The 18,131-nt window shown below is 36.9% G+C and overlaps 1 protein-coding gene across 5 annotated transcripts in view; it reads right to left on the bottom strand.

Moving 5' to 3' along the window:
* MAP3K1 (mitogen-activated protein kinase kinase kinase 1) overlaps window positions 1-18,131 on the bottom strand; it is a 54,917-nt gene that overhangs the window by 25,249 nt on the left and 11,537 nt on the right. The window lies entirely within an intron of this gene.

The following is an 18,131-nucleotide window of genomic DNA, read 5'->3' as shown; positions in this document are numbered from 1 at the left end:
TTTCTAGGAAAAAGAAAACAACAACTTTTGAAGTCATTGCCCTGCCAAACTAAGAAGATGGCACTAAGCATCCTTTAAATTCTTGTAGCAGTTTTACAACTACATAGCTGATAAATACTGCTTTTTATGAATTTCATTGGTATGCATCTCAATAACTGCATTTTTCACTGTGAATGAATGCTTCATGAACTACAACGCTAAGATTAATGCACTGTACGGGAACACACAAGTAATGAAATCTTGTGAAATACAGAAGACAAAACCTCGTCCTTTGCTTCTGTCTGAATTTTGAAGGCTTGCAAACAGTTAGGCTATTAACAACTGGATCTCTATGGATCAATGATTTAATATTTTAATACCAGGTATGCAATATACATGTTAATTAGCAAACTATTGTGAAAAATACAAACAAATTTTACTTCTGAATGTCTCAGTGAATTTAATACTAATTCTTTGCAAGTATTTTTCTTACAAAGGTCATATAACAGTATAAAAAAAGCTGAATGGTAGCTTCAATACTTCAATTGAGAAGCCTGAGCTTCTCAATGCTTAGAAACTGTTAGTTAAATTTCTTGGCTTCTCTGCTATCTTATTTGGGTGAACAGCTTTATCCAAAAACCACAATGGACCAGATTTTCTTATTAGCAGTAGGAAAACAGGAAAGAGGTCTGAAAGTTCTGAAATACGAAAGAATCAATTCATCAGTAAAAGGGAAGCTCTGTCTGCCATATCCACAAATACCCAATTGTAGGGGGGAAAATTAACTGCTGGGTAACTTTTTTTTTTTTTTTTTTTTTAAATATTTGCCTGAAACACGTTAGGAAGGGTGACTTTTATACCAGCAGCAGTCAAACTATGATCATAGCTATGGTAAAATATTGATGAAGAAGTGGTCACACAGGAGGCTCTATCGGAGAACAACTGATGCATTTAACAGCAGGTTGTGAGGAGGAGAGCCTGGAGTTAGACAGGAAAAGCAGTGAATGAGAAGCAAAGAGTGTGGGAGGAATCCTATATTCTTCTCAGTGCAAATTCGCTCGACTAAGAAGGTCAGCTACTAGTGCTTTAGATAACTTCTGGCCACTAACATTTGCATTAGTCCTTAGAGTTTCTTTTGCAATTAAATATTTGTACTGTTATCAAGATCATTAAAACCAGACCAAGATAGACACACAAAACAGTCTGACCTCCTGACAGTCTTCCGCTTCTTTTCCTCCTGAACAACTACTGCAGGCATCCATCACCTAACCACCTGTGTCCATCCTAACAAAGCAAAAGATGAAGTATGACAGCTTCCTTTACAATGAAAAACTTCACAGGAAACTCTCTTGACCTAAAACTAAATGGCAACAACTGCCACAAAAAGACAGCACTAAACACACTACTTCGCAGAGACTAATGAATCTGGCTTCCTAAAATAGTTACAGGGATCGGCCAAAAGTTATGTAAGTGTGAAATTAAGTTCCATTCTTCTGTTAGAGTAGCTGACAAATACAAAAGGGGAAACAATAAATAGTATTCCCTTTTTCCTAACTCCCTTGGCTTCATCATCTTTCCTTGAGAAGAACACAGACTGTGATGTTTGACCAACACCCTGTCCCCTGAAGCTCACAAGGAGAATGTATTGAGCGGTGCTCTGCATTTATGGTTTGCCTTTCCCTCACATCAGCAAGATGTCACTTTGATGAACCACTGAAAAATGTTTTGCATTACAAACACCTTTCTATTTACCTCAAGCACATTAACATTCATCTTCTACAGACATTTTGAAACATACATGTACTTACTAATTATATATACATTTACATGCTAGGAGAAAAATAAACAAAACAGAAAAAGAATAAATGGGGCCTGTGAAGTAATGAAACAGGCAAAACTCAATACCAGGGAGGCTTCTGTGGAACCTCCACTGATGTCTGGAATCCAGACAACAGTGTGAGAAACATTGTGGAAAACACCACTATAGGTGACAGCCAGTGCATTTTCGTGGCAAATGAGTTTTAGAAGCTAGAGCCTACGCTATTTCTTCCACAATTTTTATGCAAAAGGGAAAAAAATCTACAGAATATGAAAACATGGCAGAAAAGAATTTTGTTACTTGATTGTAAACCCAAAGCTACTGATCCTCCGCTAGTTTAGTAATATTCATTACTTATTTTGGTTAAATTCGTCATCTTCTCTCCCTATAACATCGTTTGCCCTCAAAGGCCACTACAGCCAAGCATATCTGAATGGTACATATCAGAATGGGACATGTCAGAAGGTACATCTGTCAAAGAAAACATTTCACTAATAACAGGACATAAAAGAAACATACAAGCTGAGCCACCAGCTCCAGCAGAACCTCGTATGTTCTGGTGAAGAACCACTCAAAGACAAAGACTCAGACCTTCAGAAGACAGATGTCTAAAGTTATGAAGATACACCACCTGCCTGCATTTTCTAACTCCTAGGAAGTCAAATCCTAGGAAGTTAGCTGGATTGTTTGCTCTGAAGCCACCTAGCCATAGGGGCTATTTAGTACCACTGAAAATAAGCTCTCCTACAAAGCAGGACTAGAAATGCTGGCCTCTGTCTGCAACAGATGCTTACCAGAGAAGTAATGACATGCACTTCTGTTCTCCTGGCTTCCTAGGAAAGCAGTCAGACATCTGAAGCAAATACGACAGCAGCTCCTAGGTCTCTCTAATCCCTCCTACTGTTACTTAATCTTTCAATACTAACTCAAATGCATCAAGGTATCCATGTGCTATGCTATTTTCAAGACGTAAAAACAGCAGCTCCTTTACAGGATCCCTCAAACACTATGCTTTCATACCAGAAGATTTGCAGAGGGAAATTGGTATTTCATCTCTATATAGCTCAGATTATTCCATTATTGAGTAGAATTTCTGGACGCACAGTCTCATGGGAAATACTCAATTGTTTATATTGATGGAGACCAAAGGCTACTAACAGTTGTGCAGCTTAATTCTTTACTCAAAGCTATGTATTTGAACATATCTAAGTGTGATAACAGAGCTTACACAAAGATTCAATAAACTTATTACTATATGACAAACTCCAGATACCCAGAAAGAAGGATCCAGTTCATGCCCAGTTCACACTGGGGCAACGGAAGAGAATGCGCGTGTCCTGCGCCCATCCCTGTGTGACACACTACTGGGCACTACTCCAAGAACGGCAGTAATGTCATTAAAAACAAAGATTGCAATACGAATGCTCACTGACAGTCAACTATGCAATTAATTCATCTACACAAAGTCACGGGATTGCATGCATAGCGTATCAGAAAGGGACTTTTCCATAGGTTACTCCATCTGAGCCCTCTGCTCTCTTGCACCGAAGTACAAGACCAAGTATTTGCTTGGTCATGCATCACCTAACTCAACTCCTCTTTTAATAATCAAATTCTTCACTGGTTTAATCTCTTAAGCACCAAACTGAACTTCGGCTTCAGTTTCTTTAAGTCTGTCATACCCCAAAACAAGAGTATTAGGTGAAAAGTAATTGGCCTAGATTCAGAAGAGGTCAGGTCAAAATACATGTGATCCTTGCTGATGTAGAAATCTAAAATCATTAGCAGAAAAATGGAATAAAAAGGTATGATAAAACCCAAAACAGAAGTCATAAAGTTCCCAATGCAGATGATTTATTGCACACATATATTAAACGTGAACATTCATACCATTTTGAGTTCATGTCTGTCCTGCTTCAAAGCTGAAATTGGTTACTGCATGTTGAGTGATTGTCTCCACCCATAATGCATGGGATAAACTTTCTTAGACAACTTGGCTCCCCTAGCCTCAACAGATAAGAATATCAGACATTTAAAATAAAAGTTACACTCTGAATCAGCTAAAGATGACAGGGATGAGAAGATAGAACCATGCACAATACAACCCCACCTCAAAATGGATGGGGTAAATAAGAAAGTATACAAAGAGGTAACTTGGACTGGACTAGCTACATAGATTTTCTGAAGCTACAACCTATTAAATCATTTCTGAAGGACTTAAAAAAAAAAAAAAAAAAGGAATTTGGACCATTCTGGCATTGCTCAAAACTAGAATTATCAGCAGATATTAGCTGGTCCAAGGTTGCTGCTAGAATGAGAATTTTAAAGTACACTCAGCAAAAGATCATAAAAATAGCCACATAAGACAGCAAATAAAAAATATGAGGTTATAAACATATTATTTCTAGCAAACAACATAAGTCTAATTTTTTTTTTTTTTTTTTTTAAGTCTAAATAACTGGTTAGACTACAAATGGTATCCAAGGCAAATGGAGAACCAAACTTAATTCTTTTTGAAACAAATAATAAATCTGTAAGTGACCTAGAGCTAAGTTCATAAAAAGTTATAAAACCCACCAATCCACAGCCTTACAGAAGGAGGCCAGAGACACAGAAAGACTTTTAACAAGTTTGCTCTGGTTGCTTCTGAAGAATGATTTGAATTCCATGCATCCAGGGTAAAAATCAGATTTCTCCCCAGGGTTATGTTTCATGGCATTGTAACAAATTGTCATCTACGAGTTGGACAAAAGCAGCAATTAGCATGCTTGAAGCAGGACCCTATTATGCTAATCATCTTAATTTATTTTCTTACTTATGTATCTTGCCTGTGTCTGGTTTTGTTATTTGGTATTCATCTTTTGGAATCTTATGCTCTTATTTGTTAAGTGTATGTACAAGCTATATAAAGTGAGAGGAAAAAAACTGAGTTACACTGGAATTAATATCATTGATTGACTCTTTATGATAGAGATTCAATTAGGTGTACTAAAGAAGCACTAAGCCATGCTACAGAGAGGTCTGTCTCACTGACACTGGTCACCAGACACTATTCAAATGTCCCTGTCCTGCAAATACTCATGCATATGTTGAGTTTTGCTCCAATAGCCAAATAGGACTAGACAGCTCTGCATATATTTCTGACTCCAGCATAAAAATCTTTCCTAGGGTGCATAAATAAAGTAAAAAAAATCCTTGCCAATCTATTTTGAGTAACTGCTGGGTGAAGAAACACCAGCCTATACAGATATACTAAACCCCTTCGCACACCCATGGCAGATCCATCATGGATGGGTTATTTCTGATCAGCAGAAAGTCAGAGGTTCTCTCTGCTCTTGCCTTCCAGACAGACTGAGGATCTTCAGTTCCTAAGCTCTGGCACATATAGTGCTCTTGCATGCTATCCAAAATTCTGCGTGCTGTATGGGGAGAGCACTACCTCTCTGTGCAACTGGGAGCAACTACCTGGAGATGTCCATTAACTAGTCTAGACACAAGCCAAGCACACTGTAACTACACCCACTCTTAACAATGGCTGCTGCTATTAAATGTTTATTTTTGTAAGATAATAACAAGCTAGCATGACAAAACAAATGGCAGGAAAAGGCATTCAAAACTTCTGCAAGCATATGGCTAAAAATGGTTATGGTCTCAGCATCTCATATCCCAGTTTCCTTAAAATCCACAGAATATAAAGATTCGTCACTTATTTTATCTTACCTGATGAGGAGAATATTTAGTAAGGTAACTCAAGCAATTGCAAAAAAACCGAGTAATAAACAAATACACCTGTGACAACAAAGCAAGGAAGCTGACTGTGGGACAGCAAGTATATGGACTGCTCCTTAAAAAAAAAAAAACAAAAACCAAACCACCTTTGTTATCATTCTCAGTCTATTCCTGAGAGAGAGGAACTTCACTACATTTCTACGTAATTTTTAACAACGTTTTCAGGTTTTTAACTTATAGCATACACACTTCTTTAGAAATATAATTTATACTAAATTGGATATTGTCAGAGTAAAAAAAAATGCAGTGAATTCACACCCTTTTCTTGTGGGTCTAGATAAAGAAAAAAAGGATATCTTCAGCATTTGTTTAAAACATGACATAACTGCAAACACGTTCATATAGTAAGTAGTGCGAATGCATACCAGTAAAGAAACATAATTTTACAACAGCTCTATTTTGTCACCAGCGATTTGAGAAAGGATGCATAGGGAAATGTTTCCCTCATGTGTCCATGAGGAAACAGAATTAGATTATAAAGTCCTCACATCCAGGTTTCAGGAGAGCCACCCTCTCCCAGGATGCCAGACAACACATTACTCCTGCAAGCAAACACCTAGGAAATAAAAAGTTTCAAAAAATGATGGGCACCCTGCCATAAAAGATACAAATAGCATTACGTATACCTAGAAAGATGTATGAGCACAGGCATATTACTTACAAAAACACACTCATAGAAGAATAGTCAAATTCCCTTAAGAAATACTGTGCATCAGTAACTAGAAATAGTATTAAACATGTATACAATATTTGAAGGAAGATGCAACAAGTAAGAGCTAATCATTCAGCTGGATATCACTTTTTTTCCTCCCTGTGAAACAATGCTAATACATACAGCAAGCAAAACTTCTTTTTATCTAGAAAAACGTATGTGGTCCTGCTAAGTCCAGATTCATCACAAAGCATCACTACTTGATATAAAAGTGCTATGTCTTACTTTGAAGAAGGCATTGGTCTGATTTGTATAAATAGAGGTGCCCCCGTTACCTTCAGACTTGGGTTAAGACAGTGACTTCCAATGTACAGCTGCCAGCCTCCATCAGGGTTTGTGGGCCACCAAGAACTCTGTCAACCCTTTGCTTCCTGAACCCTCTGCTGAGTACGTGCAGCTCTTCATGCTGGATCCCACTTGGGCTACACCCACGACTCTCTAGATCAACAGCTTCAGTAACCAGTGCAGGGAAAGTTGCACAGGGGAAAAATAATAATAAAGCAAACCTGCATGTATTGCAGAAAGTCAGATAATGTTTTGGATTCAAATCAAGGAAATAATCAGAGTCTGGGGGTGGTGATTTCACTTCTGCCTTCCAGCAGTCTACCGGCTTCTCACTTCTTGAATCTCTTTTTGAAATTAACAGCAACTTCTGACTTAAGGATAGCACTTTACAGGACTGCCATGCTCCCCAGCTACAAGAAATCTTTTCCTTCCACCAAGGCTGTGTAAAGCAATCATTTTGCAAGATTTAGTAAAGTATCATGAGTCTACTGATTAAGCCACCATGCTATTTTGAACGCTGAAAGCAGTTTTGTATCTAAGGAAGTACAGAAAGAAATGACCAACATGACAACAAACCACAGCATGGAACAAAAAAATCTGCCCTGATTTTCAGCTGCTTCACAGTATTACATTACCCAAATATTCTGGTGTATATACCTACATGGTAGTTGAAATTAGAGACAGATTTGGTCCATCTGGGACTTTAAGGGCATAAAATACATTGAAAATAAGTACTGATGTTATTTTAATATAAGTAATACACTTGAGATCATGCTAACTGCAGCTATATTTGGCAGAACTATGAACTACCCCAAGAAAATCTCTTTTCTGCATTCCTCAAAGTTTTCTATGAAATCTCCTCCCCAAAGTAACAGTGTTGGTTTTGACCAGGATGAAGTTACAACAGTAACTCACACTTTCAGACATAATATCATTAAAAATCAAAGCAGCTGAATTTACCAATGTTATCTTTTTATTGATCTAAAAGAATCTGGGAATGAAAAAAATAAACTTGTGAAAAGCATGTAATCTGTAAAAAGGAATAAGCACAGATCAAAAACACAAGTTCTGTGGACACTAGTATTTTTTATGGGAACCTCAAAAACACTTATTTCAACTGCAGCCCTTAGGTAATTTTAATTTCATATTTAATTTGATACTTGGATACAGTGACTCATAAGAAAGCTTTTTAATTCATCCTAACCTACAAGCACAAAAAGAAACAACCTCTCTGTCTTGGAAAAGGAAGTAGACTCACACAGCTGAAACTACACTATTCAAAAAAAAAAAAGCATTGAGTTGCTTATTGAGGGAACTGCATTAAACAGCATTGGTTATAGGACAAGCTCCTAAGGTATTTTCAGTGAGATGTGTGCCAAACATATAAGAATTATCTAAGGCATTGGCATATATGTATTTACTTCAGGCAGAGGAGACATTTTCAATGGCAATTATCTCTCTATCATCATGTTCTCTTAAAAAATTAACTTATATAGAAATATTTTGATATACTTAAAAATTCAAGTTTGTGTTTCTCCGGAGCTTGTTTTAAAATACTTAATATCAGTATTTATTCCATCTTGGATGTTTGTCAGTATTAAATATTTGAAAGTGTGTGACTTCAGATTCTTCTCATCAATTATTTGCCCCTAAGTTTCTTGTATAGAATGCATTAAAATATTTTTGAACATTCTAAAAAAAAGCCAAATTTAAAAAGGTTTGCACAATGATAGAATGAGCTCCACCTTAGTATGAAACCTCATGCTTTAAGTAACAGGAGATCCTCATTCATTAGTGCTGGAAAAGGTGCTCAGGGCAATTGGTGACTGCATATACTAGCTCTAGCATTACTTGTTTTCCATTTTCCTACTATCCTAGTACTTATCTTTTGTTTCCATTAGAAACGCATCAAAACTTTCCTTGTAACTTTCAGCTTCTTATTACATCTACCTTCTTTCCTCTTAGCATTTGCTGTTTTTATATATATAGATATATCATAAATAAATCATATATATACACGATGCATTCGTATAACTTCAAAAAGAACAGCCACTTGGCTTTGGACAAATAACAATACCAAATCAATTTTACTTGGCAGGTATAGGTTACACTGGGGTATTACTTGGACTGGGGTAAACTGGGACCACCCAAACAAATGTGCTTCCCTTTCCACCCACACTGTATGGCTGTGCACACGGACAGTGGTGCCATTTTACGCTGCTGCAGTCAAACTCTACAAGCATTTGTCTACCAGAGCCCACAGTCAAACAACACAAACCCTCATGAAATGAGCAAACTCCAAACCTCTGATATGGCAACACCACCAAACCTCCCTGTTCAGTTTCACGTCAATTTCCAGAACCTAATTTATTTGCTCATTCTGAAACATTGAGATACCCAGTGGATTTATTATATCCCAGGCCTTATGCATACAGTCCAAGAGTAAATGTACTCTCCAGGCTTCACATTTAATTGAGAAAAATGTTCATGTTGGAAGAATATATTTCAAAATTATTAATACTTATGTTGTCAGAAGTTGACTGCCAGCATTCAAGCTAGTAGGTTCCGATTTCTTATACGTTGCCAATCAGTCATTAATTACCATTTAAGACCAGTGATATCACCAGGGAAAGCATGGTTTTAAGAATGGCCACGCAGTCAACCCATGCTGTAGGACCCAGAAAGGTACAGATAGGAAATGGTTATTAGCCATCTGCACAGTATCCTCAAACGTTGCTTCAGCTGAGACAGCAATATTCAGTGAAGTCCACAGCTTCAAAGAAAAAGCATGAATACATAAGCATGCTTTCAGACTTTTAAATTGCTCCCCCATATACCTCACCCCTGCCCCCCACCACCTTTAAAAAAAAAAAAAAAAGAAAAAAGTTGTCTTCCATCAATAAGTAGTTTTGGAGGCTAACAGCATGACTTTTTCTTCTGTGGCTGTATTTTATTCATTTGTATTCGACCCTTGAAACCTTTAGCACAGAAGTTCACTACCAACAAACACACTCAACTGGGAACACTTTCTTGGCTTAACTGATGTTTTCCTACATTTCTAAAAATGACTCCCTCAAAAACAACATCCTCAAGTGATATCCTCCTGAAGCCACCTGAACAGACGTAGAAGTACAGATATGTTGTTTATTTTCCTCAGCTTCTTAGATGCCAATGCCACTAGTGCGTGGTTAAAAGAATAATCATTACTAGGAATTAGTGAGAGTGATTCATGAAGCAGTGGAATTAACCATATTTTCGCATTTTATTTAGAATGGCTCTAAAGAAACTTAGATTCTGCTTTACAGAGATTTTATTCAAATTATCCCTGCATGATTTTATTTTTATGCAGTAAAGTATCAGCTTTGACTTTCAGTTTCACATGCTGTCATTACTCCAAGATTTTCAGTTTAGTTACAAATCTAAGTCCCAGCCATAATCTACAAAACTCTGAAGTGTTTAAGATGCTTTTAAACACGAAAAACTACACTTTTTTTTTTTTTTTTTTTTTTTAAGTCAAACAGCAAAAAGGACATAAAAGATTATATGCAAGTAGGATCTTGGATTTGCCACTAGAATAATCTTAGATCAAGTACTAACATTAGAACTGGAGTGATAGAGAGCACGGAAGCATATTAAGTAATTTAAATACCTAGGCCCTGAATAAACAGCTACATATACCAATAGAGAGGAAGAAAGGGTCAGAAGCTATCCCAATCTTGGTAGGTGACTTGCTGAAATAGTTCCGTTCTCCATCTTCTCAGCAGCAATGTCAGTTTAAGAAGTCCCTCCTCCCCACCTATGTTATTCATTTCTATTCCTTCCCACTGCTGTGGATCTGACTTCAAAAAACATTTTTGAAACTTGAGGATGGAGAGGAAGGAGGAAAAATGGAAAAGCATCAAGCTCGATTTGCTCTGCAATGCGATTCCTAGCACGGTCCCACAACAGTTTCCCTAGAAAACAGGCAGGATGGCATTTCTGAGCAACAAGCTTCAGTCATTCTCTGCAGACACAGTATTTAGGTCTTCCATATGCACACAGCATATATATATAAACTGTGATACACTTTCCAGTGGAGAAGATGTCCCAAACACAGCAAGGGAGTTTACCAAACTGATGAACACTGATTCATAGGATGGAGAAAGTTTTATTACTAAAATGAAGCTGAAGAAGTAGGAATTACAGCCCCCACCAAAATCTGAAGTTTGTTTTCTTTCAACCTGAATTTGTTCAGCAAGATATCAGGGCTAGGACCTGCAGCCACGAGGTTATTTGTATTGGAGGACTTAACGCTCTGAAAGCGATTAATGCTACTTTTTGATTTTTCTGTTCAAGAGGCTACTCCCCAAAATAACTACTTCCTTTGTTCACTACTTACAGTAGGAAGAAAAACATTTTCAGGACAGAAAGGAAGTGTGATAGGACTATTTGAACACAAACATAGGAATCAGCTTACAGGCAACTAACTACTGCACATTCATAAGGCTTCCAGCTGCAGTCTGCAACTCCACAGGCCCTGCCATGACAGCATCTTTATTAAGGTCATTTTTATAAAATCAAACGCGAAGTCCATCTAGCCCAGTATCCTACATCAAATGGCAACTATCTGTGGATAGCACGGTAAAACTACAACGACAACTTTGGAGCAACTCCTCTACTCAAATTCTTCCTCACAATCACCTACAATTTGTGGCCTCAGAGTGGAATTGGAGGAGGATGTCTCTGCATGTGTTTGCCTGATCAGTTTCTGACCTGCTGTAAACTTTCACCTTCTGGTTTATATGTAGCCTGCATGCTGAAAACCAAGGGATGTCACATGACGTGACCCAAGGTGTTTAAAAAAATTTAAGCTAACCTCCAGGGAAAAAAAGTTTACTTACCACACCACAATGCGAGAAAAGAGCAAAGGTTGCTGTTAGCCAAGATTAACTGTAGTTACAGAAAGGCATGCTAGGAACACAGAGGTAAATGCATACTGTCTATTCCAGTCAGCTTATATACCGATTTTGCGTACAAATGAAGGTTGGAGAACAACCCCACAGACAGAAACAAAAAAGGAAAGTTTGGGGATACAGTAACTTGAAGAATTCCTGTAAAGGCACAAGCACCTCGAGCTCCCCCTGAGTACTGAGTAAGACTAATTGGTCCATAAGAGCATGGGCTTTGCTTTCCTTATTTTTCCTATTAATAATTTAAGAAGGTAGTTAGCTGCCCTAGGTAAAAGAGATTACATGTTCTTGATTACACATGACACTATCAGCATGAACACGCAAGAATACTGATAAAAAATCCCACTGTTTCATTGTTGAGACAAACTTATGCCAGAAAAGCCATTATATACAAATGCATTTAAACTACAAAAGAAAAGAAAACAGAACACCACTGTTCTCTCAATGTGGAGAACTACAGAGTTACATATTAGCAGTATATTACCAGCAGTTTTACAGTCAGCATTTCCTAGCAATACATGTAATTTATCACCTTAGCTTTCCCTAAAACTTTTTCTCCTTTACGGGTAAAGGTGGATGGAGGATGGAGACAGAAATACTGCTTGAGATTAGGACATCTGATAATAAAACACTTTCAGAATTCGATGGATGCTTCACTCAACAGACCAAATTGGCAGATGGGGAATTTGGAACGACCTACTTCACCTTCTGGAGAGGGAAAATGAGACACTATGCAACTATGGTTTATGTTAAAACTCCAAAAGAAGCTGTGCATGCAAGAAGACATTTAGAAAACAAACAACAACAAAAACAGATCTGTCAGTGTATCACATGCATACAGCCCAAAACAGCAGATGCAGCAAGGCAAGCTTTATTTCATTAAGGCTTTTTCTATGGTAACTATACTATAGCAATAAATTCTTAGATACAAGGTCTGATTGATCCCCAGGTTGAGAAAAATATCAATTGAAAGTCGTACCTTAACTAACAGCTGTTAATCATCTTCTATCAAAATTAACTTTTCTGCACTTTTAAGGCACTTAAACCAATTTCCTTATAAGTGTTGAAGCTAAAACAGAAACACCATGTGTCTGCATCTTGGAACAGATTCTTAGGGATCTTCGCAGTTCTTCCTGCTCTAGGCATTGAAGTTAGTGACAAAGCGTAAGAAGTCTGTAATTTCCTGCTTTGCAAAAACTATCTAAACTATTAAGTCACCTTCTTAACATTTAATAGGCAGGCAGGAATAGATTAACATAGCTGGATGTTAATACTGTTTCATTATCACACTGAAAATGGTACCTCAGCTATGAAGGAAAGCTTACATCAGAATTAGAGATAAACAATAACATAAACCCAAACTCCTGAAGGCATGAATAACAAAAGGCAATCCCTTCCCAAGGCCTGAACAGAGGAGAGTTAGACATTCATCCAGAAAGATGCATTTTATTCTCTCTGAAACGAATAAAAAGAACAAATACTTAAGTTTTAATACACTTGGGAAAGTTGTGTCTGACAACACATAGTACGAAGACAGAAATAGCTATTAGGGGAAGCTAAAGAAGGCTTCAGAAGGAATCCTTCCCTTGCAAAAGTGGGAAATGAAAAACCATTCTGCAGAAGTTAGCTGCATGTATTCAGTTACTCCTGACTAAGAAAAGCCCCTTCTCCCTTCTGTGTAACACATCAAATCTTTTTTACTAAGTTAATGGAAGGCAGAAATCTGTGAAACAGAGGTTATTTTCAAGTGCTGTCCTAATGCCTGAGCACATTTTTTGCAGCAGTTCCTACTCTATGGATCCTTAGATTAAAAACAAACAAACAACAACAACAAAAAAAAACAACAACCAACCAAAACAAAGCAGTTGGTTTGGACAATGCAGAAATACAGCTGTTTGTTTTAACAATTATAAGAAGGGAAATGTGTGTGACAAACAGTGTTACGTGACTTTTACACTGAACTGTTATGAATAGCATGGTATACAGCTGGCTCAATTTGAAGTACATAATAGTAAAGTTAATACAGAGGATCGGCACAGAAATGAGTTTTGCTATACCATATGATCTGTAGTATTCACTAGAAGATTTGCTTAAATAATAAAAAGCTTACTATGACAGACACATTAAGAACACAACAGGAAACATTAACTCGGAGATCAGTACTTTGTTTTCTTGCACCACAGTTCATGGTGAACTTTTCTTGCAGCAAGCCTTTGGTCCCCTTGTATTAAATCTGTGGCAATCTCAGTATCAACTAAAGAAACAGATGCACAAGCTAAGCTAAAAGAACAAGGCAAGTGTTATCTACAGTTTGTCTCAAGAGACTTCTACAGCAGTTTTTTTTGTTTTTTTGTTTTTTTGTTTTTTTTTTTTTTTTTTTAAAGCTCATCTAGGAGAAAGAAATTCAGACCTATTTGGTCAGGGGGGAGAGGAGTTATTTTACTGTTCACAAAATGCAAATATTTATCTTATAAAGTTATCATCTTTACAAAAGAAACCTTGTGTCATTTGCATATAATGAATCTAGTTTGAAGAGGTAAATGAAAATATTACCTAATCCAGGAGTGTGAGTTATTAAGTAGCAAGTGGCAGCAGACTATTCCACTTGCTAACTACCACCATCAGGTACACAAGGCATTGCACACAGAGCAAATTACCTACAGTGATCCACAGAGCAGCGTACTGTTTTCTCTTCTATAAGCAAAACCCATAAGCAAAAAAAAAAAAAAGGTATTCACATCTATGTAACATCAACTTAAAAGCAACTTTCTCTGCGATGTAAAAGCTAGCCAATGTGTGAAAAAGTCGCTAACAAAAAATGACAATTACATGTTAAGCTAGTTAGCTTAATTCAGTAAACTAAAAGAAAACCTCCAGATAACCATCTGTAGTTTTTCTTCCTTATGAAGGACAGTAGGATTCGAATGTATGAGAGCAAAAATTTAAAAATTTTCTAGATCTAACTCACCACAATGCGCAAATGCCACTAGTGTTTGGGGTGGTAGGGAGCAGCTGTCTTGTCTGCATCTTTTTCTAGCTTTGTATATTCAGCAATAAACATAATTAAAAGCGAAGATGATGTTCCACTGTATATCCCTTCATTGATTCAAAAAATTGTTATCATGAAGCAAGGCTTCTAGTATAAAACATACTGACCACTTGCAATCAGACCAAAAGACATTAGAGCTATGCTGGTGTTAATGGTAGCCCCAGAAATCAATTAAGCAATTCTATCTAAACGAGCAAACAATTAAAACTGAATCTGGAAAGAAAACACAGCAAGTTGTCTTCACATTTCTTAAGTTCCTTATAACTGTCACTTGTTCCATAGGGACGCATACCCAAGCTTGCTGGTAAACTTGTTCAGTAACAAGCAATAAAATAGGTTGAGATAGGAGACTGAAGCCCTCTTTTTCCAGGGAGTTCTCTTATAAAAAGTCCAAAAGCCTGATAATTTGCAGATTTTGACATTTCAGTTTTGGACGTTGCAAGAACAGAGCTCCTTATCTACTTCAGAACATAAAATTTACTAAGTGAGATACTCTTCTTGTACTACGGTTTTAGCAGGAATTTCTGAAACTAACACACACATTCCTGCAGCAGATTTTTATTTCCATTTATTAACAGTTTCTCATGAAAAATTCTCTAGTAATTTTGAATACCATGATGTCCTAAAGCCAGAAAGAGTAAGTGCACCTGTGCTTCCAAGTGTCTTACTCTGGTTCCCAGAACGTCTCTAGTTAATTTTAACTTAACGGTCTAAGGGACATTAAACTAATAACAGCTGAATCTTTTATGTCTTTTAGAAGTCACGTTATCATTTCTTCCTGCAGTAACAAATTCTGGCACATTAATGTGCATTCAAAAAAGCCTTACCAGTTTTTGAATTGCTGAATGAAGCCACATAGTTTCTCTTCAAAAACAGGAGTTTAATGAAAAGCATCTCAAAAAAGTCATATATTCGGAGATGAGGAGAATTTTGGCATTATGCTTGGAAGATCATTAATCACTTCCAACTTCAACTTTTCAACAAAAAAATGAAAAGGAAATATGACAGTTACTTTGAAAAAAGCCTAGCTACTGGGAAAATGAGACTACAATGAATGAAAATCCAACTCTATATGAGAAAAATTAAACAAGGAGCACAAACTCACAGCAGTTCCATCTATTAAGGTGTGATATGAAAGCAAAACATTTTCATCAGTTGCTACTTGCTGTAAAAGAGAAAACTCTATACATCTCCTCCATTACTAAGGTGACAATTTACTGTTACATACATTATTTTCACTACATTTAACTCACTGTCCCCTTAAGTCAACAACTAATTTTTAACAATCAGTGGCAAACAGCCATAGCTGTTTTACTTTAGTGAAATGAAAATGAAGAACTGATTATCTGCAAGAAGACACACTCTTATTTGGAAAGATCAGGTTTTCATACCTGTCTTATAAGCCTTCCTCCAAAAATTTCATAGATATTTTATTCAGGAATAGCCGTAAGTAAAACACCTCACTAAATTGCTTGCTGTCCACCCTTTGACAATCTGTGAGGATTTAAAAATGGAACCCATATTGAGATCAGCATTACCCCAAAGAAGGATTTTATTTTAAGCAATGCATTAAAAGATAAGAAACAGGCAAGAAAGTCTCTCTTACACAACACCTCCAACACAGACATTTCAACAACACAGAAGACTACTGAAGTGGCTACTTATTAAATTGCCTTTAACAAATACCAACTAAAACCTGAAACTAATTTCTGTGCATCAGCACTGAAAGGAAACAAAACACAGATGAAAAAAGTGTTGTAGCTACCGATATCCAAACAGTACTGAACTAGACTATAACATAGCTTCGCCATATTAATGTAGGGAACTGGAACTTAGAAAAAGAACAAAGCTAATGATGATTATTCCTCTCATTCAAATCGTGTATTAAAATTAGATCTGCTAACTTTAACTGAAAGACAAATGCATATCCTAAGGATGGACCACCGCCATAAAAGAGCCCTAAGGTCACTTGTCTTAACAACTTTCTAACCTTTTGTACATGATTATATAACCAGAATGAACCAGCACCGATACGCACAATATTCCACCCTACCTTTAAATAAGGTATCCGTCCTGTTGAATTAAATTGAGAGCCTAATATATGGTGAAACTTTATGGAAGACCTGCAACCCATGCTTCCCACTACCCCTTCTTTCACAGGTAGAAGAAGCCGAGTACCCATTACCAGAACAAGTACTTAGCACACACCTTCAAGAAAGCTGGACAGTGTTTCATGACTACTGTAGTTTGTACATTCACAGAAGTGGCACTCGAGGCTTTTGTAGCTCATTTCATTCTCTGTAAAGTACAGCTAGAGTTGTTCTGACTTCCCCAAAATTTCCTTGTTCAACGCAATCTCACCTGAACAGACAGCCTTCTAATGCCTTCAGTTAACAATACACCTGATTTTTACCAAATTTACCATTACCAAAAATATTTTTAAAATACTTATATAGGGTATGAGAAAGGTCAGGAAAAAGTCTTCTGAAACTGAGAATATAATTTAATTATAGTAATATTATCAACACCTGAAATAATTTCTTAAATGAAATGTTAGTTTCCACCTTGTCATGTGAACATTCTAGATTCTTTCATGTTACCGAACTCCTACAAAACACGCTAGGCAAGGAGCTGCCAAACTCTGATGTGTACAACCAGTGGTGTTCATTATATTTCAAAAAGGCACAGGGTTTGAGAAAGAAGTACACTCCACTGGTAACAGTAACAATCATGGCAAAACCACTTATGAGCTCTTATAGCAACATAACACCCACAAAAATGTGGGAAAATAGAAGCACACCAGCTCTACAAAGGGGAAAATATCCCCCTCGTTTCTGAGGAAACCTCCTTCACTCAGAAGAAACCAATACCAACAACTGAATCTGAATGTTCTCCTAGAGGTGCCACTAAGACAGCTTTTACTCATCAGCTGTGCTGCAATGTATGAAAGGATAAAGAAGCAACAAATTAAACAGACGATTACCAAGCAGTCTGGCAAACTTGGCAGCTGTACTGGTTTATAGCCCCATTTCTGACCACCCTGCTGTGTTAGGACTCTTCTGATTGGACTTTCAACCTTAGAGTTAAAAACAGCTCATCTTGATATGACACAGTAATTTGTGCACGGCTCTTATTAAAAATTCATACCCTGATTTCACTTTTCCTACTTTGCTACAGAATGTAAGTTTTACCATGAAAGAAAAAGTGCAAAGAATCCATACCTTAGAACTCTGGAGGTTTACTGTATTAGGTTAATGGCATTCCCACGTATTAAGCAAGTACAAGAGGAATGTTGTCAAATCAATGCATAAATAGAAAGCATAGAAGTTTAACTACTGTCACTGAAACATTTGAAATATGTTGGTTTTAAAGTCACTGAAAAGCATGCTATTCTGGTGTAGATGTAAAAAAAGCATTTGCTTTAACACAGAGGTAAGTTCCTTATTAAGTTTTAGCAAAATATTCAAAGCTAAAACAAACATTTGTGATGACTTAAGATGGCTTAGACTCTTTTTACTTCTGACCATGAGGACTTATATCACAATAACA

This window comes from Aythya fuligula, chromosome Z, assembly GCF_009819795.1.
Source record: "Aythya fuligula isolate bAytFul2 chromosome Z, bAytFul2.pri, whole genome shotgun sequence".
Lineage (NCBI taxonomy): Eukaryota > Metazoa > Chordata > Aves > Anseriformes > Anatidae > Aythya > Aythya fuligula.
The sequence above is the reverse complement of the archived record's forward strand: the minus strand, read 5'-3'. Positions and strand labels throughout refer to the sequence as shown.